We start from the raw sequence: 26,772 nt of genomic DNA on the forward strand, positions 1-26,772 counted from the left end.
CAGGAGGAATGAAATGAAAAGATGGCCCTGCTGCATGGTTACTGGTGGCCTAGACACATGGCATCACATGGGGGCTGACATAATTGACTCCTGATATCCCAAATAACTCATCCCTCAGAGTTTAAAGTGTATTTAGTGTGTGCAATAGGGAGGCTTTTCTGTGACATACTTAGTAGTGGAAATGTGTATTTGTTGCGTGAATATTAGAACTAATTTGGATTCTTTTGCCACCACTCTGACTGTGGTGGGACAGGGCCCTGCAGCTTTCAGGGAGCTTGAAGCAGGAGCGCTTGAGTCATTCAGAGTATGGGTTCATATCACTGTACTGTAACAGGCGTGTGTCTCCATTTTATCCCGTAATTAGCATCCCCATAGTGAAATGGTCACATGTGCATGGCGCTGCTCAAGTATATTTATCCTCAAAGTAAGGAAATCTGAAGTCTAATAAAGAGAGAATGGTATTATGCAGGCCCATTCCCCTCATTAGTATATTTGAGAGACAAGTATGGCAGCTGATATTAGTAGCAATTAAATGTTAGTAGCTGATGTTAGAGACAAGTGTGGACTGACTGAGCGACCAAATGTCCAATAAAGAGCTAATGCGATGGAGAAGTACCGCGGTGAATGCAAAGGCTTCAGAGCGTATTTTACAGTTGATTCTGGTACCATTCTAATCCCTGTGCAAATTGCCCCATGTGGCTTGGACCCTCTGCTGCCACATTAGACATTAGAAAGGAGAAAGTGGCAGTCTTTTCAAATGATTAAGGCATACCACGGTGAATAGCCTCTGCTCTCCTCCACACTGAGAGATCCTTTGAAATCCAGTCTCCCACTGAAACTCGGCGCTCTCAGCCTCATTATCTGTGAAGAGAGTCTGAAAGGTTGTTCTGAGGCAGCCGAGCACTGGCGGTGCTGCGCAGACGACTCAGTGCTGCCAGCAGGTTATTGGAGCCCTGGGGTGGTTCTGGCCTCACCTGCTCCACCTCAGCAGGTGGGAGGAGCAGCCTCCCCCAGGCTGTTCTTAATCACTGTCTGTGGACAGGGGGGTTGCGCTCAAGTCAAGTGCGACTCCCCACAGCAGTGGGGTCAGGTCAGCTTCTGTGGTTTCCTCAAGCCTCTGGCAATGTAAATAGATTCAGGTTCATATATTCACAAGTATGCTCTTCTCCCTGGCTTTGAAGTTATCCTGCTAATGCTGGTGCTGGGCTAAGTTTTGGAAAGGTCCAGAAATATTTAGAGTGAGGTTTGGCAAATATCTGACGACATTATAGCACATACTGTCAAGGAACGTTGGGCTTTATTTACTGGCATGTGCTTGTCCTGACAAGGTCTATTTATGGAGCTTTCTTACCTTTCGGAGACCTCCACTGCTGTTGCACTGAAGACCAGATGTGGTTCATCATATTCCAGTTTCCCTTCTCTTGTGCACCCTCTGAGCTCCTGCTTCCCTGTTTTACTGCTTCCCCATACCCTCAGGGATGGCCTCTTAAGAACATGACAGGGCAGATAAATTTTCACTGTTGCAAGGTTGACCCTTTTAGGAATGTCTTAGTTGAAAACAAATGAAAAATTCTCAATAAAACATTAATACCCAGTGTGACTCATCAGGGTGGATATGCAGTATATTTCCACCTATTTGATTGCAGAATCTTTTATTGGAGTGTGGTGTAGGGTTCATTGCCTACAGAGCATTCTTTGAAAAATAGTGGTCTCTGGGTACTCACCTCCATTCCCAGTATTCTGATTACTTTTCCTTACAGTTCAAAAACATAGTGTCAGACCAGCCACTGGGATGTCACGTGGGAGCCTGTTAGAAATGTCAAGCTCCTTCCCAGACCTATCTACTGATTAGAATCTGCATTTTACCAAGATGTCCGAGTGATTCCTAGTCACACTAAAGCTTGAGAAGCAATATTTTAGACCATGGTAGTCAGTATTAACGTTTCGACCTGAAAATGTTCTGAAGAAGGTCACCAACAACCACCTTCTTATCTCCCCAAAAGACCTCTTTTCAGTCGCATCTTTCTTGTTCTCCTGGGTACTTTAATGTTGTACTGCTGAACAGTCCTTAAAGCATTAGTGAGAAAATAATATATGTTCAAAATAAATATAACATAAGAAATGGTGCAAAATAAAAAGTTTAAGTTCTCCCGATCCTGTGTTACACTTCTAAGTCTAAGAGATAACTGCAGGCTTCTGTTTTTGTTGTTCTTACTGCTTTCAGAAATTTTCTTTGTGTCTTTCGGTATACACGGTCTTTTGTTGCACAAGTGATATCATATTGGACAGACTATTTTAACTTACTTCTTTTAGCAGTAAAATCAGGACAATACCAGCTCACATGAAGACTGTTCTCGTCTCAAAACTTGTCCTCCTTTAGCTCCCTGATGTTTCTCCTTCTTGGTTATCCCCTCAGTCTCTGACCTTTTCCCCAGTCTCTTTTGCTACCTTCCTTCCGATTCCTTTGTTTGACCTGAGTTCTTTCCCCGTCTTCCTTCGTGCCTCATTTCCTTGCTCTCATCCACACAGGTGTTCAGTCACTGACTCATGTGTAGCACCTCCCAGGCTTTGGAGAAGTCTTTCATTCTGGGCTTTTCCATTTCCTCACTTTTTAGTGAACGTCCTATAAACTACCCCCGTCCACCTCCCATTTAGTACATTGATGTCCTTTGTCAAAATCTGCTCCTTTCCTTCTTCTATTCCCTTCCTGAGTGAATGAAGGGATATCATTCAGGCTTCACTCTGTTGTGGATATTCAGATCAGATCTGGATCTGAGTAAAGACTGAGTAAAGACTCAGTGGCCTGAGACCAAGTTAGAAGTAGAACCTGATTGTAAAACTTCAGTGGAAGTGTTGCAGTAGTATTTGGCTATAAAATTATCCACATTATCCAGGATGCTCTTAATATTTGAAAAATTATCAAAAACAAAGTGCAAAATGTAAAAAAAAAAAAAAGCTATTTGGAACTTTCAATAGGGCATCCAGTGATCCCAGTTTGAGAAATACTGGTTGAAGCCAGTGGTTCCCAAAGCATTGCCTCAGCATGGGGAACCTCATAGTCTCCTGGAGTGCTGACTGAAAATGCAGATTCCTGTTTGGCCCCTACCCTAGAACTGCAACATCACGATGAGCATAAGCTTGCACTTTTAATAAGCATGCTAAAGAGAATTCTGTCTGTAAGCAGATGAGCTAAGCAGCCCAACCTGTAGTGAAAAACACCTTGGTGAGCATGCCCTAGGCATATGGTGTTTTTTAATGAGAGTGAGGGGCACTCGGCTGTTTGCATCCCTTCCTGTGCCCTGGGAGGCAGGCCTCTGCACCTTCTCTCTGCAGGCACCAGCTGCAGCAGCCGGAGCTTGCAGGGCTTAGCCCTCTGTGGCAGGGAAAAGCTTATCTCCTTAGGGGAGTGATTTGCAAGAAGACTTCCAGATGGAGATCTTCTCAAAAAGACCTAGCATTTATGATGTTTATTATTACTTTTCATTATTTTTAATATACTAGATATTGCTTCTGTCCTAAAATATTTTGGAGAGAACCAGAATAAGTGTGACCCATTTACTTTTCTTTTTGTAATTGTTTTTTTTTTTTTTTTTAAGTTAATATACTTTAGTCCCATATTTATTTGCTTCCATGAAACTGAATTAGTAAAACAGGCCATAAAGATTCTTGGGCAGAATCTTTCTTTCACAATGCAGGTTTCATAATTGGCTCAAGGATATTGGCCCAAGGATATTATAGCCGCTTCCCCATGCCAGCTTTCTACAAGATGGACCAGAAACTGCTGGATAAAGTCTGGCTTCTGTGAGGATGTATGCAGTGTAAATATTTAGATGGAGACATTGAACCTTCCATTTTAGACTATTCAAAGCTATTAAGTTACTTTTATGTGATGCTGCCCAGTAATAGAAGGTATTCTCCTGTCTTAGCAGCACAGAATGAGGCTGCCAATAGGCAGTTCACCTTATTGGTTTTTCCTTCTGAAACAGTCACAAGGTTAGCATTGTCCCAGATTGCATATTGATCTGTTTTTTAAATAGTGGCTGCAGGACCCTGGGAACGTTTCCTTCTCAACCTTGAAGAGACTTGCTTGGTGACCCAGCACTTAAACTATTTCCAGGGACAGATATTTTTGACACTTCACCTACAGGATGTATATATAGATCCAAAATTGTTGTTGTAATATTTTGATGACAAGTCCTTGGGGCACAATGAACCCAACCCCCTAGTAAGTCTCGCCTGGGCACAGAGCAGGGCATCAGTTCAGTTCAGTTGCTTAGTCGTGTCCGACTCTTTGTGACCCCATGGACTGCAGCACGCCAGACCTCCCTGTCCATCACCAACTCCCGGAGTTTACACAGACTCATGTTCATTGAGTTGGTGATGCCATCCAGCCATCTCATCCTCATCCCCTTCTCCTCCTGCCTTCAGTCTTCCCCAGCATCAGGGTCTTTTCAAATGAGTCAGTTCTTTGCATCAGGTGGCCAAAGTATTAGAGCTTCAGCTTCAGCATCAGTCCTTCCAATGAATATTCTGGACTGATTTCCTTTAGGATGGACTGGTTGGATCTCCTTGCAGTCCAAGGGACTCTCAAGAGTCTCTTCCAACACCACAGTTCAAAAGCATCAATTCTTTGATGCTCAGCTTTCTTTATAGTCCAACTCACATCCATACATGACTACTGGAAAAACTACAACTTTGACTAGACGGACCTTTGTTGGCAAAGTAATGTCTCTGCTTTTTTTTTTTTTTTTTTAGATATTTGAAATACAACTTTATTCTGATTCTAAATGAAAAGGAATGGGAATGACAGTAACAAACAAGATTCCACCTCTCAATATTGTCATGTGACAGCAGTCTTATATTTCAAACTTAAGGAGGAAGCAACTGCGTTCCAAAACACCTAAATATGCAGGTCCAAAAAATGAAGGTTGTTTTTTTTTTTTTTTTCAAACTGCCACATTCACTCCAAAGCCCATCCATCTCCTTCAGCATCCAAAGATTAAGCACATGTTCTGCTTAGTTATATAAAAAAGTGGTAAACACACTGCACCATTGACATCACAGGACAGTTGCCTATAAAACTAGACTTCTGATGCTGGGCCCCAGCTTCACTTTCTCACAGGTCATCATCTTCATCCGGGAGAGCAATTGTCTGAGCAACCTCTAAATCGTGTTCATACTGTGCTGCCGAGGCTGGATCTATGACCACCTCTTGCGGGGCAAGAGCAGGTGTGGCGACAAACTCCAAGTTATGGTCTCCAATCAGTTTTCTAGCAAGCCAGAGGAAGGGCTTTTCAATGTTGTAGTTACTTTTGGCAGAAATGTCATAGTACTGAAGATTCTTCTTTCGGTGAAAGACAGTTGACTTTGCCTTAACCTTTCTGTCCTTAATATCCACTTTGTTGCCACACAATGTAATTGGGATGTTCTCACACACTCGTACCAAATCTCTATGCCAGTTAGGCACATTCTTGTAAATAACTCTCGATGTTCCGTCAAACATTACAATGGCACACTGAGACTGTATATAATAGCCATCTCTCAACCCACCAAGTTTCTCCTGACCAGCTGGACCCCATACACTGAACTTAATAGGTCCTCTGTTGGTATGGCACACAAGAGGATGGACCTCAACACATACTTCTTCTCAAATTCACCAGTCAGATGATGCTTCACGAACGTAGTTTTTCCAGTACCACCATCATCAACCAAAACAAGTTTGAACTGAACTTGAGGTTCTCCTTGGTTCTCGCAATGTTACTTCCAGAAGCGTCTCTGCGCCTGTCTGACTGAGCTATCTTTGCTTTTTAATATGCTGTCTAGGTTGGTCATAACTTTTCTTCCAACGAGCAAGTGTCTTTTAATTTCATGGCTGCAGTCACCATCTGCAGTGATTTTGGAGTCCCCAAAAATGAAGTCTATCACTGAGTGGGGCATAGATAAGCCCTTAAGATGGATCCAAGTCCAACTTGCGTGTAGAGATAAGAGTTCCCAGATGGCAGATGTTCTGGTGCCTCTGAGAAATAATGACCCTATTTAGATGGTGATCCTGATTCTCTATCTATTCCCTTTATCCTTCACATAAATCATCTTTGCTTACTGATGCAGTCATGGAGATTGGAGAATACAATCCACGTACCTGTAATTCTCAGCATCAAGCCTCCAGAGGATTCTCCACTCCTTTCAAATGCTAACCTCACTTTCCTCTAAATCTTGGTGGGACACTCACAGTTATTGGTCTCTGCTTCTGAATTCTATCTTTGTAACCCCACAGAACACTGCTGTAATACAGATAACATACATTTCACCTAAGGTTATGCCAGCGCCACCAAAGGAAGACCTCACCAGTTCAATTCATTCTTCCTTCCTTTGCTTCAGTCAATATGGTGTACTGCCTGTCTGACCCAGGCAATATAGTGATGACCAAGGCAGACATGAATCCACCAATTGCAGGGCTTCATCTGAGTGGGTGAGGGGCTGGCATTAAATAGCAATCAACAGAATGATGTGTTCTCATGAGAGAGTACTTGGTGGTAGTGAAACTTGGTCAGAGAGGAGGAAACTAAGGAATCAACTATGGCAAGACATCATTTTAAAATGTTCTGGACAATAGACAATGCAAAAGCTACAGGCAAGAAAGTTCTGGGAGCATTCTAGAAACTGAAAAAAAAAAAAAGTCTACATAGTTAGAGTTGTTTTGTTGTTGTTGTTGTTGTTGTTGTTGGGCTTCCCTGGTGGCTCAGTGGTAAAGAATCTGCTGCAATGCAGGAGATATAGGTTCGTTCCCTAGGTTGGGAAGGTCCGTGGAGGAGGAGATGGCAATATTCTTGCCTGGGAAATCCAATGAACAAAGGAGCCTGGTGGGATATAGCCCATGGGGTCTCAAAAGAGTTGGACATGATTTAGTGACTAAACAGCGGCAACAAGGTTGGCAGTGCCCTTTCATGCCCAGACCACAATGCCAAGTTTGGTCTTTATCATGATATGACAGGGAGAGGGAGGCAGCAATGAAAATTAAGAGGAATGGCTGAATTTGAAGTTTATTTTGATGATTGTCTTAATTGGACTTACCGATAACAGTGGATTGGTATTTGGGGTGACTTTATTCCCACATCTCTCAAATTATATTTCAGTTTTTGTCACCATAATGATTATAAATAGATACAAAAATATTTATTATAGGAAAAATATCCCAAACCTCAATGCTGTTTCTTTAGTCACTGAAGCCAATTTTTTAAGTCTACTATGGGAAAATCATCTATTTGGGTAATGCTGGCTCTGAAATACTCTCTCACAGGTTGAGCTGTATATCTAGTATATTTTTATGGCCAAGCATTGGGGGGTATAATAGTTATTAATGTGTTTTGGTAACAGTGATGTTTGAGTGGCTGAGACTGGAGCTGGAACAAGTGTCAAATATGGTACCTGTGGAAGTTAATAGGACATAGAGTGAGGTAGGCAGGGATGGGGGACAGCAAGTTGGTTCTTTAAAAAGAGTTAGGTATAATTTTGGCCAGGGCCAGGAACTCACAAAAGCTTCAGAAAGTCTAATGTGAAGTTCCAAATATGGATCAAAATTATACTAAAAAGCAAAGCAAAGATGATAGCCTGCCAGAGAGCAGAGGATAAAGTCAGAGAAAAGGTAGTTTAAGGCAAATACTCAAACTGGAGCCTGAGGTGGGAACAAGTATATCACTGGCTCTAGTTAACTCTGGCTCAACCCTGCAGCTGATTATTGTTATTTGTGATTACTTGGTGCTTCCTGAGTCAGTCTTATCTCTTTAATGGTCCTTCTGGGTTTTAAATGACCTAGGGGTCCTCTTCTGCCAGGGAAAACCTTGAACCAGGACTCTTGCTCTCTTCTCGTGGAAACTGAGGGCATGTGGCAGGGAGAGTGGATTAGGGACTCAGTGGAGACATTTGTTTTCCTAGACAGTGTTTCTCAAAGTGCAATTGTGGACCATTGACATCATAAACTGTTTGATAAAATATGGATTCCTAGGCTCACCCCAGGATCTCCTAAGAATGGGATGAGGAATCTGCTTCATTAGGTGGCTCCCCAGTAAATCCTAGGCACACCAGAATTTGAGAACTATTGTTCCAGGGACTGTGTTGAGACTGATCTCTCAAAGCCCTCAGAGTTATCTTTGTCATGTTTTTTCCTCTAAGTGTCCCATCTTTTTCAGGGCCTGGGCCAGAATCCTGCCAGGCAGGTTTTCTGATTGAGCTTGGATGTTTTTAAATGGTTTATATGTGGGATTTAGAATAAAATTTATACTGTCAACTCTGAGACTTGCACCTCCTTATAGGAGAAGTGGAGGGGGGATAGTGTGAGCACAACCTGGACTTTCAGGCTTATTCTGGAGGTGCTACTGCTATCTTCCCACCCCACAGAGGCTCCAGAACAAAGACCTTCAAAGGCAGGCAGGGACACAGCTAGCTAACCGTTCATGTTCCCAGTAGTTTGGGGCCTTCTGGTGATTTTGGAGGGAGAGCAATGAGCAGTCCTGAGAAGAGATCTTAGTTCCCTCCCCAGAAATTAAACCTGGGTGGCTTGGATGAAAACCAAGAATCCTAACCACTAGACCACCAGGGACCCGAGGCTAGAAGCAAAGTGGCCCTGGCTCTTGCCGCTATTTGAAAGCAAGAATGTTTCAAGAAGGCAAACACTAAACGCAGGTACAACATTTGTCATTAGAGACACAGCACAATGTATGAAAGAGCACACAGGGAAACAGTTTATCCAACTCAGAAGCAGGGCAGAGATACACACCCAGAGAGAAAGAGTACGGACATCCTCTCTAATGAGGAGGAGCTCAGGAAGTCAGACACTAGGCAGAGACACTTACCTGGAGAGGAGTGTGGGTGTCCTGAGTGAGGAGAACCACAGTACAGAGGGATGTAAATCACTTATATAGGAAAGTCCTTCTGGGTCTTTGTTTCCCTTTGGCCCATTATCTTGTTTCTTTATTCACACCTGTCTGGTCCATGGACCCTCCCCAAGATGCGTGTGCAACTTTTTGCTAAGATGGATCCCACCACAGAGGCCTATGAGTGCATGTTCACGTTTATTATGGGGTGGGGTCCCCTCCCTTTTCAACCCCCAAGAAGCCTTCTGCGCATGTGCAGACAGGGAAGTCTTCCTTGACCTCAGGAGTGGGTACCTTTTCTCTTTGCTTTAGCAGAGCTCAGCTTTAACCACTAGCTTTGTCCTTGGGAGTATCTGGGTGAGAACAAAGCTTGAATTTTACTCCACTTGACAGAGAGCGGGTGTCCAGCCCAGAGTCCCACTGTCTGCTGCCTCACTGGGCCAGAGGAGTCCTCCAAATGTCCTCTGTCCATAGTTTAGAAGATTTGTGGGAGAGGGAGAAAGCCTGAGGCTGGGGTTGAACTGTATGCTTCCAGTGACAAATGAAGTAGCAATCTTAATCTTCTTACACAAGATCAGAAATTTCACTACCACTGGTAAATAATTCAGCTCAAACCTGCATACTCTGGTAAACACAGCATTCTGGTTTAACTCTTCCCTTCTGGCTGGTACCTCTTTTACAACTCAGCTGGACACTGAAATCTTGGGGGATTGTTCTAAATGCAAAACACTTACAAAAGCAGAATATGTGTTCCAAAACTATCTTTTTTTTTTTTTTTTTTGCTTTCAAATTCACTTTTGTTTACCTCCCCCTAACATCTGTAGGACCCACTCCAGTACTCTTTCCTGGAAAATCCCATGGACAGTGGAGCCTGGTAGGCTGCAGTCCATGGGGTCGTGAAGAGTCGGACACAACTGAAGTGATTTAGCAGCAGCAGCAGCAGCAACATCTGTAGGAAATTCGATGCTATATCTAAAAACACAGAAAAAAACCAAGTTTAAAAAAAAATGGCTTTCATATTGATTTTCCCCCTTACTGTTAATGTCTGTTGCCATCCAGTGGTTGTGATGAAAATATCCAACCTCTACTTTTTAACCTCATCTGAAGCCACTGGGATTTGAAATCTACACATTTCAAATTTACAGAGTTCCTGGGTTAGGATGTAAGAAAATGTATCTTTCAGTGATTTTACGGTGTCCACGTTACTGCACCGTTTGTATAGGGATTGATCATTTAAATTGTCATCCATGTTTTCCTTGAAATACGCACAAGGACAGAGGTAAAAAAAAAAAAATTCCTAAAAGGATAACCTGGTTTGTACCAGAATTAATTTTAAGTTAGCCATTTTGCCTATGCCAAAAAATATAATATCATATAGGATTCATGAATCAAAGTTTCATACTAACTGGAGTTTTTGGATCAACACCCTCCTTTTATATTGAAGTCAGGATTTGAGGTACAGTCAGTTCTTGGTGATATTGCAGGGGTAAAAGAACCAAAATTTGACATAAGGTCTCCTGACTCTGATCCAGTGCCCTTTTCCAACTAAATTGATTTCCAGGTAGTTGACTTGTTTGTTAGTAAACCTAAATGCTTCTCTATGTGAGGTTGCTTTATAATTTGGAGATTAAGATTTAATATCTTAAACATATACTGCTGTAAATAGTTTTATAGTGGTGTATGAGGCACAGATCAAGTGGTAGTGTGGTCAATGATGTGGAAATTTAGTCCAATCACCTGGAGAGGATTTAATTTTTTTTTTTTAATTTTTAAATTTTAGGTTAGCCAAGTGATGGTCAAATCATTTTACATAGAGTCACAGTCTTCTCAAATGTTAGACATAAATAAAATCATAAATAACTTGGTTCTAGATAATTTTGGTGTAAGTAGAATGGCCTCACTGTTGATGTGTCCTTTTTATTTTCTCTTTCTTCCCTTTGTTGGGGTCCACATTTTAAAGCCCTTTCTTATTTCTCTGAAAACAGAATCTTGAAAATTTGAGTAGATTTTATTTATCCCACAAATCTGTGCTCTACTTACAAAGCCAAAAATCCTGGCTTTCACTTTGACTTCTAAACCCCTGGTACCTGTGTAGACCACATCTTTCTCTCAGATCCTGTTCAGTTCAGTTCAGTTCAGTCGCTCAGTCATGTCCGACTCTTTGCGACCCCATGGACTGCAGCACACCAGGCCTCCCTGTCCATCACCAGCTCCCGGAGTTTACTCAAACTCATATCTATTGAGTCGGTGATGCCATCCAACCATCTCATCCTATCTCATCCCCTTCTCCTTCCCGCCTTCAATCTTTCCCAGCATCAGGGGCTTTTCCAATGAGTTAATTCTTTGCAACAGGTGGCCAAAGAATTGGAGTTTCAACTTTAGCATCAGTACAGCAGAGACTTACACCCTGGAGACTGATGGCAAGTCCTCTTTGAAAAAGATACCTTCAGATTTCAGCTATACTGTTCACCTGTCAAATCTGGACTGATTTGCCTCTAAGTTGAGGCATAAGATCGTTCACTTGAACTGTAAGTTTTATCTCCCCATTGTATATTTGTTCTTGTGATTTATATAATGCTCATTTTGGAACAGGTAAACATGGATCACTTTCTACCAAATTGATACTTCCTTTTCAATTGTTTGCTTTCCTGGAGGCTCATCTGGTAAAGAATCCACCTACAATGCAGGAGACACTGGTTCCATTCCTGGGTTGGGACGATCCCCTGGAGGAGGGAACAACTACCCACTCCAGTAGTCTGGCTTAGAAAATTCCATGGACTGTGTAGTCCATGGGGTCTCAAAGAGTCAGACCCGAGTGAGTGACTTTCACTTTCACTTCACTTCTGTAGTGTAGCATCATTGCTGGGTAACACTGTTTAGTCAGCCACTGCATTTTCTAGCCCTCTTTGCATGTAGATGAAGCTAAACACCTGATTGTTATCAGTGGAATTTAAGTGGAAGTGATGTGGGTCACATCTGGGGCAAGGTGGCTAAGATGTAGTTGTGCCTTTTCTTCCTTTAGGTTGTGAGGGATGACAAAAGGGAAGGAGCCTGGGCCTCTGAATGACTGCTTGGAGGGAAGCTGCCTGCTAATGAACACACATATTGCTCTATTAAGTTAGTCCCAAAACAGATTTCTCCCATGGTAAGGGTTATTTGTTACCATAACCAGCCTCATCTTGACTAGTATGGTAACTCATGATGTAAAGGTGAGGTTAAGAAAGAAGATCTATAGTTAGAATGTATATTGGACCATATGTTCCACAGTTGTATAATTTTTATGTTTTGCCTCTCCTTCTCTCTACCTTTCTCCTTTGTACTCTCCTTCGATGATGCTAATTGATCCTACTGTTAGAAATACTGGTGAGGTAACTCTGAGCAAATTAGAAAATGACACTCTTGACCTCAAGATGTTCTGTTGCTACTTATCTAAATATTGTCATAAAAACTGAACAGATCTTTAATAACCACAAGGTGAATAGTTGATGTTCTCTGGAGTTTTGAAAAGCATCCCTGCTGGTGACCCTCAGGTCCACTAGAACAGAAGCACAGAAAGTTTCTGTGAGACAGAACACTGGGAGAACTGAAGAAGTCCCACTGATAGGGCTAACCCAAGGCAGGATCCTGGGGTCCTCTACCTCCCACATCTGGTCTATCCCTGACCCGCAGCTACTCAAGACCCCCACTTTGGAACCCAGTGCTCCTGAGATCACCTGCTTCCTTTTCAAAAATGCATTTTCTGTCTATTTCCCTGGGGTCCTTGATACTCTCCATTTCCTAGAGTGCACTATAGAGGTAATTTGACAAACCAATTCTTTTTTTATGTGTTAGCAAGCTATTGTGTGATCCCTTCTATGTAATAGATCTGAAGGAATGAACCACCCTAGGGTAGAGCTGGTCCACTCTAGAGAGTAGTTTTCTCAGTCCAAGACTAAGTGTTCTGAAACACAAATGTATCTGAATCTGGTATAAACCAGAATGCCCATTTCCAGTCTACCTGGAGATTATCAGGAGAACTCCACCCCAGTGTGGAGATAAGCTCACTGTTGCCTGGTGAGCACAGAATTGGGGCAAGAAGAGTAGATTGTTTCACTGAAAATTTCCACCACACTTTGGCAGGCTGTGAACGGTTCTGTTCTCTAAGGACTTGGATCCTTAACTAGAATCAGAGCAGCTACTCCTGAGCCCGTGCCCAAAGTGTTTCCTGTCCAGGAGCCCCTTATCTAGAGTACCTTGCTCCAAACTCTGTATTGTTTTGACTGCATATCATGAGCCAGCTGGGTTTGGATCCTATTTCTACCGTTTGTTACTAGCTGTGTGATTTTCGGCAGTAGATTTTTTCTCTTGTTCCAAGGGGAGAATAGTACCTGCATCACAGGATTCTTGTGATAATTAATTTAGATGATTTAAGTTATTACCCTCTCATTATATTACCATTTAAATATTTATGTTAATAATAACTATACAGTGAGTGGAGCTTTGGAAGAATCTAATCCAGCTACTCATTTAGTACAAAAATTCTTTCATAATATTTCAGCTATCTTACAGGTTGTCTCTATATGCTAAAGTTTGATTGGCTGTTTTCCAATGATTAATATGAAGTTGACTTGATCTCACTAATAAGCTCGTTCCTAAGCATATTGTTGGATGGGTTGCCCATAGGGAGGTTTCTTAAAGCCAACGGACCCAATTGATCATCTTTTTGAGTAGTTTTTTTTTCCCAGGATACATATGCTTAGGTCCTACTCTAAATATCCCAGAGTATAATCTTTGAGTATTACATCTGTAGATGAGTACTTTTAATATCCCTTGGATGATTTAGGATGTCTATAAGGGTTTACTGTCACTGAGTTAACTCCATCCATGGTGTATGGGCTCCCAATAGTCTCATTTGTCTCTCCCCAGGCTCCAGTGTTCTGTACTTTGTTTGTTTGAGTTAGGCCATACTTCAATAAGAAACCCTCAAATTTCAATGGCTTATCTCAACAGATGTTTGTTTCTAGCTCATATAAAATCTGATGCTCATTGATGGGGGCTCTTTTTTTATCCAGTTACAAAGGGATCCAAGCTTCTTCCCTCCCATGCCACTGAATAGCAACATATAGCTTCCCAGGTTTCCACGTGAGGGGAAAGAGCTGGAGGGGCACATTAGCTCTTCAAAGCTTCCTCCTGGAAATGAAACATGTCACTTTTGCTTACGGTCCATTGGCCAGAATTAGTAACAATAACTCTCCCCTGATGCATGGGACACTGTGGAAATTGGATGAGCATCAAGTCTATCACAGACCTCTTGTGTAATTATCTCTTACTGTAGATCTTCATAGTACTTATCATTACCCTGTATATTAAATATGCATTTTTATTGTTTATTTCTTGTTCTTACTCTTTGAGATTACATACTTTCTTTTGGTGCTCTATTTCCAGTGCCTACCATGGCACCTGATAAGTTTGTAGAGACTCAATAAACATTTGGTGACTAAATAAGCAGTGACTCCAGACACATGGATGAAGGCCCAGAAGTATATTATGGGATTTTGTTGTATGCCAGTGTGTTTTATAGATTGTGCTCTTTTCCAAAAGCTTATTTAAATGTTATTGAATCCAGTGAAAGATGAAAGAATAATAGGCTAATTAAGAAGAGAACATTGCTTGTGAATCCCCTACTGTTACTCATGAAGAGCATCTACCTCTTGGTTGTGCTTTCCTAGAGTGATCAGCCCAGGAAAGGGCAAATGGAGTCAGCAAAGAAAGACGCTTTCTGAGGTTCTGCTGACAAAGCCAATATAAGATTTGAGTTGACAGAGTAGAAGGTGACATCACTGTAGGCCACTGCTCAGCTTTTCTTTGCTGAGCCTATGGAATTTGTGCAAGACTAGTCTATTGAAACTTTATAACCCTCGTAAAATGGGAAAACTTTCTGCAGTAAATGCTTCTTGTTGTTTTGAATATAGCACAACCCTATTAAAAATAAGATTTGTTATTAAAGTTGTATTACATAATGATTAAGGCATGAGCTCTGGAATCAGACAGTTTTGGGTTTGAACCCTAGTCTACCACTTGCTGGGTTAAAACTTCCCAGGCTTCATCTGTAAAATATGGCTAGTAATTCCTACTCTCTTGAATTGTAATGAAATATAATTGAATACATTGAAACTGTTTTTAAGGAGCTTGGGCTAGTAGAAGACCTGGCACATTGTAAATGGAAGCAATTATTATCACATTCCATGATTCGATCACGTTTTCTGTACAGGCAGGCTGCCATCGTAATGGTGGTTGTGAAGGGTAAGGCAGCACAGATGGGCTCCCCTTGGTAGATCACCCCTTGGCCTTCCAAGGCTGGCTGTATGGCAGGCCTCCAGATCATAGCCACAGTAGCCTGGCCATGCACCTGAGCTCCATCAGCATCTTGCCCTCCTTCTGTGCACTCAGCATTTCTGTTATCTAGAATGGGGAAGATCCAAGTGGACTGCTTCATCACCATTTGATGCTCTCCTGTCACACCTCACCTCATCAGTATTTAGCTTAAGCTCCCAACTCTGGTCCAATCAGATTTCTCTCAACACAGAATGACCAGGGCAGTAGCAGCTTAAACAGAAATAACCATTAAGACTACTTTCCATTGTAGGGCTTCCCTATAGCTCAAATGGTAAAGAATCTGCCTGTAATGCAAGAGACCAGGGTTCAATCCCTGGGTGGGGAAGTTCCTCTGGAGAAAGAAGTGGCAATCCACTCCATTATTCTTGCCTGGAGAATTCCATGGACAGAGAAGCCTGACAGGTTGCAGTCTGTGGGGTCGCAGAGTCTGACATGACTGAGCAACTAACACACACACAGAATGAACACATATACACTGTCCTTTAAAAGGGACTGGATTCATGGCAGACTTGGAATATTGCAGATGCCTCTTCCTCATTTCTCAAAGCATGACTCTACACAAAAAAGATTCACCCCTCTGATTTGTTTTTATGGGAAACTACCTTCTGAACAATCAGATTCTTTAGGAATATTTGAAATAACATTGGGGGCAAGGTTTAGCCACCTTCTCACAATTATAAACATGAAATCTCCCCTTTAGAGTTAGACAGACAAGTCCTTGAGGGTTTCTTATATAAAATGCTTCAGATGATGGCCATTTCTCTCAAAAATCACTTCCATTTTTTTTTGTTATATGCTTTCAGTTATCCTAAGTGGGGAGGAAACTTTTACATTCTTCCACTCCAGGGCAGTCTCTTGTCTGCCTGGTCCCCTGGAAGCAGGCATACTGGCACCAGGCAGAGGCAGGACTTATGCAGTATTTCTGTCCCCATCTAGGGAGGTTTCTTACAATATCTTGCTTACTTGGTAGATTTTGCTTCATCTTCTTTGTCCAACATTTGCATGCTTTCAAAAATAATAGTTCATTAGCCCACTCCAGAAATCCACACAGGGTATTTCACAATAATATTTAAGCACTGACAAAGTGCTTAAAATAGTATGTATTTTAATCATTCTCTAAAGGAGACAAGATTAGGGTTGACCCTTCAAATACTTAATTCTTACCTGTGATTTGAATGAGCACTCATGCTTCTATTTTTTTCAAGATATTTAAAATAGATTATTATAGAAAATTTCATAGATATATTGGAGAGAATAGTATAATGAATTTCCAAATATAGAGCTACAAAATTTAACAGTACCATTTTTATCATGTTTCACCTAATTTGGGGGGGAGCATTTGAAAATTAGTCAGAGGCACCAATATATTTCCTCTCCTAAATACTTCAGTGCACTCTCTAAAACTAGGAACATTTCTTATGTAACCACAGGACCACTATTATATCTGATGCCCAGTTCATGTTTAAATTTCTTTAAGAATCCTCTACATTTTTTCAGTTGGTCACTTTTAGTTAGCCAATGAACAAATATCCCTCTTCTATTTTTCAACCATACTAACTGTAATAAGAACATGAAACAGTGAAGACTTCCCTTGGTTAGTGTTTTATATGATGATTAGAAATATTTTCTTTTTTCCCAATATTTAATATGAAAATTTTCAAGCATACAGACTAATAATACAGAAGAATTGAAAGAATTCTTCAGCGCACACCTGTTTACATGGCCCTATTTTAAATTCTTTCCCTACCTTTTTATTGTGACTGGGACTTGATAGTCTTTATACCTCAGATTCAGTGAGAAAGTGAGTATTCTATGGCTCCTTTTTAGGTGGCAGCCTTACATAATATTTGTAAAGCAGATGGATAATATGCTGATTACTTTGCATGGTTTATAAATCTTGAGGGTATCTTCTTCTCCAACTGGGTAGCCCATGCCAACCTATAAATATTCTTAAGCCTGGCTTTCAGTTGACAGTATTTTTCTGGGGCATCCCCAGAGAGCCAGGTGCTGTGCTGTTGACAGCGACATCACCATTGTGGGTTAAGTGAGAAAAGAACAAGCCACCCCATCTAATAATGAAGCAGTTGGAACAGGCAGTGTGTTTACACCTTATGCAGTGTCAGTTGTATTTCAACAGTATCCAAAAATATCATGGAAAGGTACTTGGAAAAGAGAAAAACAAATCTGGTTTTTAAAATGTCTATCTGAGGGTTGCTGCTGTTGCTATGGAGATCAGAGAAGCAGATTTTCACCGCTTTAACCACACTGAGCTTGCTTTTGAATAGATTCATGAGACTGTGAGGTTTTTTTCCTCCTATTCTAGGTGGTTTTGTTAGACATAACCTTGCCTGAATAATATTAACATACCGCTAGTGTGAAAGCATGTTAGATGCTAATGCTTGGAGTTGTTTTTAGCAGAACAGTTTAACAATACCAGATTCATTTTTCATCTGCATGTTTTTAAATAGACTCATTCTCCTAATCAGTGTTAACATAGAGCTCAGCTTGGAGCATAAGGAAATGTTAGTTTAATATTTTAGTGCCATCTGCTGTAAGTTTCATGGCATTCTACCCCATCTGGTTTATTTGCAGCTATTCCTCCCCTCCTTTTTTTTAGTCTTAACAGAACGCAGCAAATCTCTTTCCAAATCTTTTTTAATATTTGGCCGTGTTCCTTCCTACTGATCACTGGCTGAGGCTTTCGTCAGAGGAGTATGTTCCCTTGGCTCTAGGTGTTCATTTCCTGAAGACTTCAGTTTCGATTTAGTGGGATGTGCGCGTGCATGCTTTCATATATGTGTGATAATTATCAACCAGTTAACACATTCCTAGACCTCTTTGCTTTATCTCAAATGATAGCCTGACTGTTGATGAGTGAATATTTGTAAATTCAGCAGCATCACAAAGTAAATTATTTTCAAAAGCCTATTAACATGCCAGGCTTTTTCTGAGGCACCGTGGGGGTCAGGGGGAGAGTGGCAAACAAAGCAGATTCCCTGCTCCTGTGGAGTTCAGTTAGTGGAGGAGTCTAACAGTATACAAGGAAACACATATTATAGTATAGTGGTAAGTGCTGTGAATTAAAAAATAAAGCAAACTAAGGGGAGCTGCTTTAAATAGGATGGTCACTTTGGTGTATATGCCCAGGAGTGGGATTGCTGGGTCATATGGCAATTCTATTTCCAGTTTTTTAAGAAATCTCCACACTGTTCTCCATAGTGGCTGTACTAGTTTGCATTCCCACCAGTCCAGGTTGGATGCATGAGACAAGTGCTCGGGGCTGGTGCACTGGGGTGACCCAGAGGGATGGGATGGGGAGGGAGGTGGGAGGGGGGATCAGGATGGGAACACATGTAAATCCATGGCTGATTCATGTCAATGTATGGCAAAAACCACTGCAATATTGTAAAGTAATTAGTATCCAACTAATAAAAGTAATTGGTAAAAATAAATAAATAAATAGGATGGTCAAAGATAGATGACAGAATTAATAAAATATTGCAATGAACACCTCTATCCTTAAGGTCACTAACAAGGACAACAAATGCACCCTTCAACCCTGCACCTTGAGGCTCTCGTTAAAGTCATCTTATTGTTAGTTAATCAGTTATCTTAACATTAAGCAGAAACATTACATAGATGAAAAATCTGTCCTTTGAGAGAGGTCAGACAGTTTGTGCTGTTGCTTTGAAACTTGGTAGACCTTGGATTTGGTTTAGGTGAGCTGTAATTCAGCATGTAATTAGAGCTCCTATATGTGTCTAATTGTCTGCTAGGTTCTGTGGGGACACCCGAGGACTTTAAGTCAGAACCTACTCTCCAGAAGTTGCTTTTAAGTGAATATTCCACTAACCCTCAACCCTTTCAGGGTTTAGAATAAATGCAAATGGAAATGTAAATAATAACACCAGGTACCATTATGACTAATTCTCACTACAAATGCTGTCAGTTTTAAGTTCAATCATATTGGGTGTCAGAGGAGGGAAAAGTGTTAAGATGTTCAGTGCATTTCTCTGTACCTACTCTCTTTAAAGATCAGTTTGCAACAAAACATTGAGCACATGGAGACTGCTAATATTCCTATCATTAGAAACAAAGGATCTTCTGAATTATGTAGTTAGATCTATGAACAACCCATGTTGGATTCCAGTGTGTGTATTCTGTGTGTTTGCTCACACATGTTAATCTACTAACACGTTCAAGTGTGCATTCATTCATTCAAGAATCAAATCTCTGGCACCTACTGCATGGTTGCGATGCGGCTGTGACTGGACAAAGATAATAAGATAACATGAGGCATTTGTAAGGACAGACAAATACACAAATTAATGCAATAAAGTGTTATAAGAACAATAAAAGCCATACCTTTCCTAGCTCTCTCTATGTTACTGATTTACATTGCCATGATTGAGATGTTGTATGAATATTCTGACCTTACTGGCCTGATTTTCCAATATCTTAAAAAATCTGGGGCAGGGAAAAGTATTAGCAGACTAATGATTCCTATCCCTTTCTTACCTTGAGGAGAAAGATTGAATTGTCCTGAAGTGATGACAGTATTTGTTTTGACTTACTGTGAAATGAACCACATAAACAGAATCATTGCTTCAATAGCTTGAATACCATCACTAGATACTGTAGTGATAGTACACCAGTCGGAGTTGAACAAATGGTAAAAATGTATTTTATCCCTGTTTTTCTGTTTATACAGTGTACTTGAAGTCACTGGATAACTTCAGAGACTCATTAGCCTTCTTTATAATTAAATAAAAATGCTTACCTCAGTAGAGGCTGATCCCAAGGTAGCTGCAAAGTGAACTGGGTTGGTGCTGTGTTCATTCCTAAGGATGCACAGCTCCTCTGCCCTATGCCTGGGAGCTCGTGGTAGGCTGCATGAAAGCAAAAGTAAAATTGATTTTGGGTACAGGGGGAAGCTGTTGAATGTCTTATTTATCCTCCAGTCTCTGGGGTGCTTTTAATAAGGTTTTTGTGTATGTAAAAGAGAGTTTAAAGTCCATTCTATTACCCTTACTGTATATAAAATTTTCATCCAGTTGAGTGCTATTTTTCAAAGCCAAGAAAGTGCTTATTGGGTTAACTAGAAACTATAAATGCTGCTTTTTGCTGAGTGTTTATATTAATGGTCCAGCTTTCTAATTACTCACTTCTCCTCCCCTCCCCCCAATCCAATATGCTCAGTTGGCATCAAAATGGTATTTTTATGGTCTTTGGTGCAACTTTTGTGAGAAGTGGATTTTCCTCCTGATCTTTGTGTCAGGGAAAGTCAGTAGTAGAAGCAGCTGCAGAAGGTCAAACTCCAGGAACAACACTGGCTCTTTCCAGATGCTTTTCTCTTCTTTCTTCCTTCTCACTAACTGGCAGCTTGATTTCTTCTATAATTTCCTTTTAGCTTCCCAGGTGGTGTGGTGATAAAGAATTTGCCTGTTAATGCAGGATATGTGGAGACCCAGGCTCAATCCCTGGGTCTAGAAGATTCCCTGGAGTAGGAAATGGCAACCCTCTCCAGTATTCTTGCCTGGAAAATTCCATGGGGTTGCAAAAAGTAGCACACAACTCAGCACACACACACATAATTTCCTTTACTTCTGTGCTATCTACACAGAACAATTCTGAATTCAAAAAAGAAAAACCTGGTCATCACTTTATTCTGTTGTAGGGCCATCCTGTCAATGGAAACAAGGACTAGTGTGTAGATGCTATTGACTTGAGGCCTTTGGAGTTCTAAAAGCTGACTTTTAGGTGCCAGCAGGTTTTCAAAGGTTTGACTGTTTCTTCCCCTGATGGGAGACCATATTGTGCCCACTGCTTTTTCGTTCCATCTTCACAAAGGCATAAGGAGTAGTTTGCTGAGAGGGAACATTGTTAAATATTGGATGGGATTTTTGAGCAATGTTGCTTATCTCAGTAGATCTCTGAACCTCACAGAAAGTTGACTATTTGAGGGTTGTTCATAAAAGGATTAGAATTCTTGAATTTTTATGATGGGACCATGATATGGTCTGAATATTTGTGTTCCTCTCCAAAATAAATTCCTATGTTGAAATACTAATTACCAAAGATTATGAGGTGAAGTTTTTGAGAAATGCTTAAGAAACCATTCCCTATCCAAAGTCATGAAGATTTACTCTTGTGTTTTCTTCTAAGAGTTTTATATTTTTGGCTCTTACAGTTAAGTCTTTGATGCGTTTTGAGTTAATTTTTCATTTAGTGTGAGATAGAAGTCTGACTTCATTCTTTTGTGTGTGGATATCCAGTGGAGGTGATGAAATCCCAACTGAGCTATTTCAAATCCTAAAAGATTATGCTGTGAAAGTACTTCACTCAATATGCAAGCAAATTTGGAAAACTCAGTAGTGGCCACAGGACTGGAAAAGGTCAGATTTTGTTCCAATCCCAAAGAGAGGCCAAAGAATGTTCAGACTACCATACAGTGGTGCTCATTTCACATGCTATCAAGGTAATGCTCAAAATCCTTCAAGCTAAGCTTAATAGTACATGAACTGAGAACTTCCAGATGTGCAAGCTGGATTTAGAAAAGGCAGAGGAACCAGAGATCAAATTGCCAACATTCACTGAATCATAGAAAAAACAAGGAAATTTTTTAAAAAATCTACTTTTGCTTCATTGACTATGCTAAAGCCCTTTACTATGTGGATCACAGAACACTGTGGAAAATTCTTCAAGAGATGGGAATACCAGACCATGTTACCTGCCTCCTGAGAAACCTGTATACAGGACAAGAAGCAACAGAACTGGGCATGGAACAACAGACTGGTTCAAGATTGGGAAAGGAGTATGTCAAGTCTGTATATTGTCTATATATTGTCACCCTGCTTATTTAACTTGTATGCAGAGGATATCATGCGAAATGCTGGGCTAGATGACTCAGAAGCTGGAATCAAGATTGCTGGGAGAAATATTAACAACCTCAGATATGCAGATGATACCACTCTAATGGCAGACAGTGAAGAGAAACTAAAGAGCCTCTTGATGATGGTGAAAGAGGAGAGTGAAAAAGCCGTCTTAAAGCTCAACATTCAAAAAACGAAAATCATGTCATCCGGTCCCATCACTTCATGACAAATAGATGGGGAAAAAGTGGAAACAGTGATAGATTTTCTTTTTTGGGGCTCCAAAATCACTGTGGATGGTGACTGCAGCCATGAAATTAAAAGACACTTGCTCCTTGGAAGAAAAGCTATGAAAAACCTAGACAGCATATTAAAAAACAGAGACATTACTTTGCCAACAAAGATCCTTCTAGTCAAAGCTATGGTTTTTCCAGTAGTCATGTACAGTTGTGAGAGTTAGACCATAAAGAAGGCTGAGTGCCGAAGAATTGATGTTTTCAAATTGTGGTGCTGGAGAAGACTCCTGAGAGTCCCTTGGACAGCAAGGAGATTGAACTAGTCAATCTTAAAGGAAATCAACTCTGAATATTCATTGGAAGGACTGATGCTGAAGTGGAAGCTACAATACTTTGGCCATCTTATGTGAAGTGCCAACTCATTGGAAAAGACCCTAATGCTGGAAAAGATTGAGGACAGGAGGAGAAGGGGGCAGCAGAGGATTAGAAGGTGGGATAGCATCACTGATGTAATCAATAGACATGAGTTGGGGCAAACTCTGGGATATGGTGAAGGACAGGGAAGCTTGGCATGCTATTGTTCATGGGGTTGCAAAGAGTCGGACACAACTTAGTGACACAACAACTGCATCCAGTTGTTCAGGAATCATTTGTTAAAAAGACAGTTTTCCTTTGAAACATCTTGTTATCCTTGTCAGAAAACAATTGAAAACTTCCCTGGTGGTACAGTGGATAAGAATCTGCCTGCCAATGCAGAGGACATGGGTTCAATTCCTGGCCCAGGAAACTTCCATATACCACAGAGCAACTAAGCCCATGCACCACAACTACTGAGGCTCCATGCTGTAACTACTGAAGACCATGTATCTAGAGCCTGTGCTCCTCAACAAGAGAAGCCACCGCAGTGAGAAGCCCAAGCACTGAAACTGAGAATAGCCCCTACTCACTACACTAGATAAAGCCTGCTCACAGCAACAAAGATCCAGTGCAGCAACGAAGATCCAGCGCAACGAAAAATAAATTTAACAATTATTAAAAAGAACAATTGACCATAAATGTGGGACTTTATTTCTAGATTATCAGTTATATCCCACTGATCTATATTTCTAGCCTTATGTTAGTACCATACTATTTTGATTAATGTAGCTCTGTGTAGGGCTTGCCTGGTGGCTCAAACGGTAAAAAATCTGCCTGCAAAGTGGGAGACCTGGGTTTGATCCCTGGGTTGGGAAGATCGCTGGGAGGAAGAGCATGGCAACCCATTCCAGTATTCTTGCCTGGAGAATCCCCATGGACAGAGGAGCCTGGTGGGCTACAGTCCATGGGGTCGCAAAGAGTTGGATATGACTGAGCCACAAAGCATTGCACAGCTCTGTATAAGTGAAATATAGAAGTGTAAGCCCTCTAACCTTTTCTTTTTCAATATTGGTTTAGCTGTTCTAGGTCCATTGCATTTTCATATGAGTTTTAGAATCAACTGAAAAGCAGAAATTGATAAAGGTTGCTTGGATCTTGATAGGGATCCCTTGATAGGGATTGTGTTGAATTTGTAGTTTGGGGAATATTGCCATGTTAACAGTATTAAGACTTTCAATTCATGAACATGGGCTATCTTTCCATTTAATTATAATGGAAAATAATTGTTAACAATTTAACAATTTAATTTCAACAATTGTCAACAATTTAACAATTCAGTTTCAACAGTTAAATTAATTGTTTTGTAATTATCTTTGCATAAGTCTTACACTTATTTTATTAAATTTATCACTAATTACTTTATTCTTGTGATGCTTAGTATAGCACCACTCATTAGTTTTTAAATATAATTTTAGTGGAACACAGCATACTGAATTGTTTACATATTGTCTTTGGATTTTTTGCCTCAAGGGCAGAGAGGAGAGGTTGCCACTGAGTCCATGTGACCCACAGAGTCTAAAGTATGCACTCTTTGGTCCTTTACAGAAGAAGTTAGCTAATCTTTGTCTTAGAATATAATTCAGTTTTGGAAAATGCCACTTCTCTCCTTTTTCTCTCTCAGAGATGTTATGTGGTAAATTGGAAGAAAACTCAGAGTTATTTTATTTAATGTCATGTGGGTGTGCATGTGCTCAGTCGCTCATACAAATTATATTAGATGGGATGAGTTGTGGAGTTAGTGAGAGCTGGGTCCAGTACTGGGCCATCACTTTCTTTTGGTCTCTCTGAAATTCTGTCTCTCCTCCTTGAAATTTTAGTATGCTTTTCTTAAGAGGGCAGAAGGTGACTTACTAATGTCATATGTTATAGCGTATATCAAGAACTTGGCCCAGAACTCTATAAACTGCTACCCTTTTGTCCATTTTCCTTTCCAGTGACTGGAAGTTAAATTCTTGTGTGTGTGTCTGTATGTGTGCTCAGTCGCTCAGTCATGTCCAACTCTTTGCAATCCCATGAACTGTAGCCTGCCAGGCTTCTTTGTCCACAGGATTATCCAGGCAAGTATACTGGGATAGGTTGCCATTTCCTCCTCCAAGCGATCTTCCCAACCCTGGAGTCGAACCTGCATCTCTTGCATCTCCTGCGTTGGCAGGCAGATTCTTTACCACTGTGCCACCCGGGAAGCCCATTAAATTCTTACCAGGAGATATAAACTAAAAGTTGCTTTCTCCCTATTTCCCTCACTAAGTTCTTAATATCAACTTGCTGTATGCACCTTTATTACTTATTAAACCATTTTCTTCTTTTTCATAAAAACTTAAGTGCAGAAAAATATGCTGGTTACTCAATATTTAGGTGATTTTGTAACAAGTTTTGTTTTCCACTTAAGAAAAGATGTTACCTACATTTCTTAGGTAATGGCATTCTAACCTGGTTCATATACATGTAGAACACTTTATATTAGCCACAATGAGATGGAAAACATAGCTGTTTCAGAAACCAAAATCATATCGCCTGTGGTGTCTATTTTGTTGATATCAATGACAATGGGCTTCCAGCTGGAGAAGATTCAAATGGGTTTCCACTTGCTCCTTTATTTGAATCTACAAAACAGATAAAAATATTACTCAGCAACTCTGGTTGTACAGGTATTAATAAAATAGACTACCACTCACCACTAAAAGTTTCAAAATGCTTCAGAAGCATGGTTATCTGAAAACAATGATTATCTGAGAAACAAATCTTAAATCTAGTGCTTACAGAAAGATAGAGGACTTTCTCAGTCACAGTATATTTTTATTTTTTTTATTTTTTTTTCAGCCACAATATATTTTTTAATTGATTCTTAATGCTTTACAAAAAGTAGGTGTTGTAATCTATTAATAAAATGACAAACTATTATGACTACTCATTCGTTCAGTGGGATGTAATACTAGAAATTATCACTGTTGAGAAGATATTATCTTTTCCTGAAACCTCCATTGTTTTAAACTCGAATGACCAAAGATCTCAGAATCAGAGAATTTCTGGGTTGGAAGGATCTAAAACTTTATGATTCTTAGTGACAGAAAACTCACTGCTTCCAAGCTTGCTTTCCACCTTTAGTCAGTTCTTATTAATATATTTATCTCATATGTTGATGATATTTATTGTGGTTAGAACTTTGGGTGCAAGTACTAGACCTTGCATTTTATTGCTGCTAAACGTGATCTTGTTAGGTTAACCCCATTTTTCTAGTCTGTCATGATTTGAGAATATTCTTTCACTCAGTGCCAAAGAATTGATGCTTTTGAAGTGTGGTGTTGGAGAAGACTCTTGAGAGTCCCTTGGACTGCAAGGAGATCCAACCAGTCCATCTAGAGGAAATCAGTCCTGAATATTCATTGGAGGGACTAATGCTGAAGCTGAAACTCCAATACTTTGGCCACATGATGTGAAGAACTGTCTCATTGGAAAAGACCCTGTTTCTGGGAAGGATTGAAGGTGAGAAGAGAAGGGGACGACAGAGGGCTAGGTGGTTGGATGGCATCACCGGCTCAATGGACATGAGTTTGAATAAACTCCAGGAGTTGGTGATGGACAGGGAGGCCTGGTGTGCTGCAGTTCATGAGGTTGCAAAGAGTCGGACATGACTGAGCAACTGAGCTAAACTGAACTGAGCCTTTATTCAGTGCATTTGCCATCTCTGCCAATTTTCACATTATCTGTAGGTATGATCCCTAGCTTCCTACTTAACATGGATGGAAGGTTTGGGAGCCCAAATTCTATGATGGGCTATTAGAATATTTTTCAGATTTAAGTTCAATTCTGTGAGCATTTATTCAGCATTCACTTGGTAATAAATAGTACTCTCAGTTGAGAACTCAATGATGAGCAAGATAGGATGGTGCATGCATGTGTACTCTGTCTCTCAGTCATGTCCAACTCTTTGTGACCCAGTCGGCTGCAGCCCACCAGGCTCTTTTGTCCATGGAATTTTCCAGGCAAGAATACTGGAACAGG

The 26,772-nt window shown here is 40.6% G+C and overlaps 1 protein-coding gene and 1 pseudogene across 1 annotated transcript in view; one reads left to right on the forward strand and one right to left on the reverse strand.

Annotated features, from left to right (window-relative positions):
• Nucleotides 1–26,772, forward strand: part of RTN1 (reticulon 1) — a 236,441-nt gene that overhangs the window by 131,311 nt on the left and 78,358 nt on the right. The window lies entirely within an intron of this gene.
• LOC133065858 (GTP-binding nuclear protein Ran-like) lies at nucleotides 5,117–6,155 on the reverse strand (annotated as a pseudogene).

Source organism: Dama dama, chromosome 12 (genome assembly GCF_033118175.1).
Source record: "Dama dama isolate Ldn47 chromosome 12, ASM3311817v1, whole genome shotgun sequence".
NCBI lineage: Eukaryota > Metazoa > Chordata > Mammalia > Artiodactyla > Cervidae > Dama > Dama dama.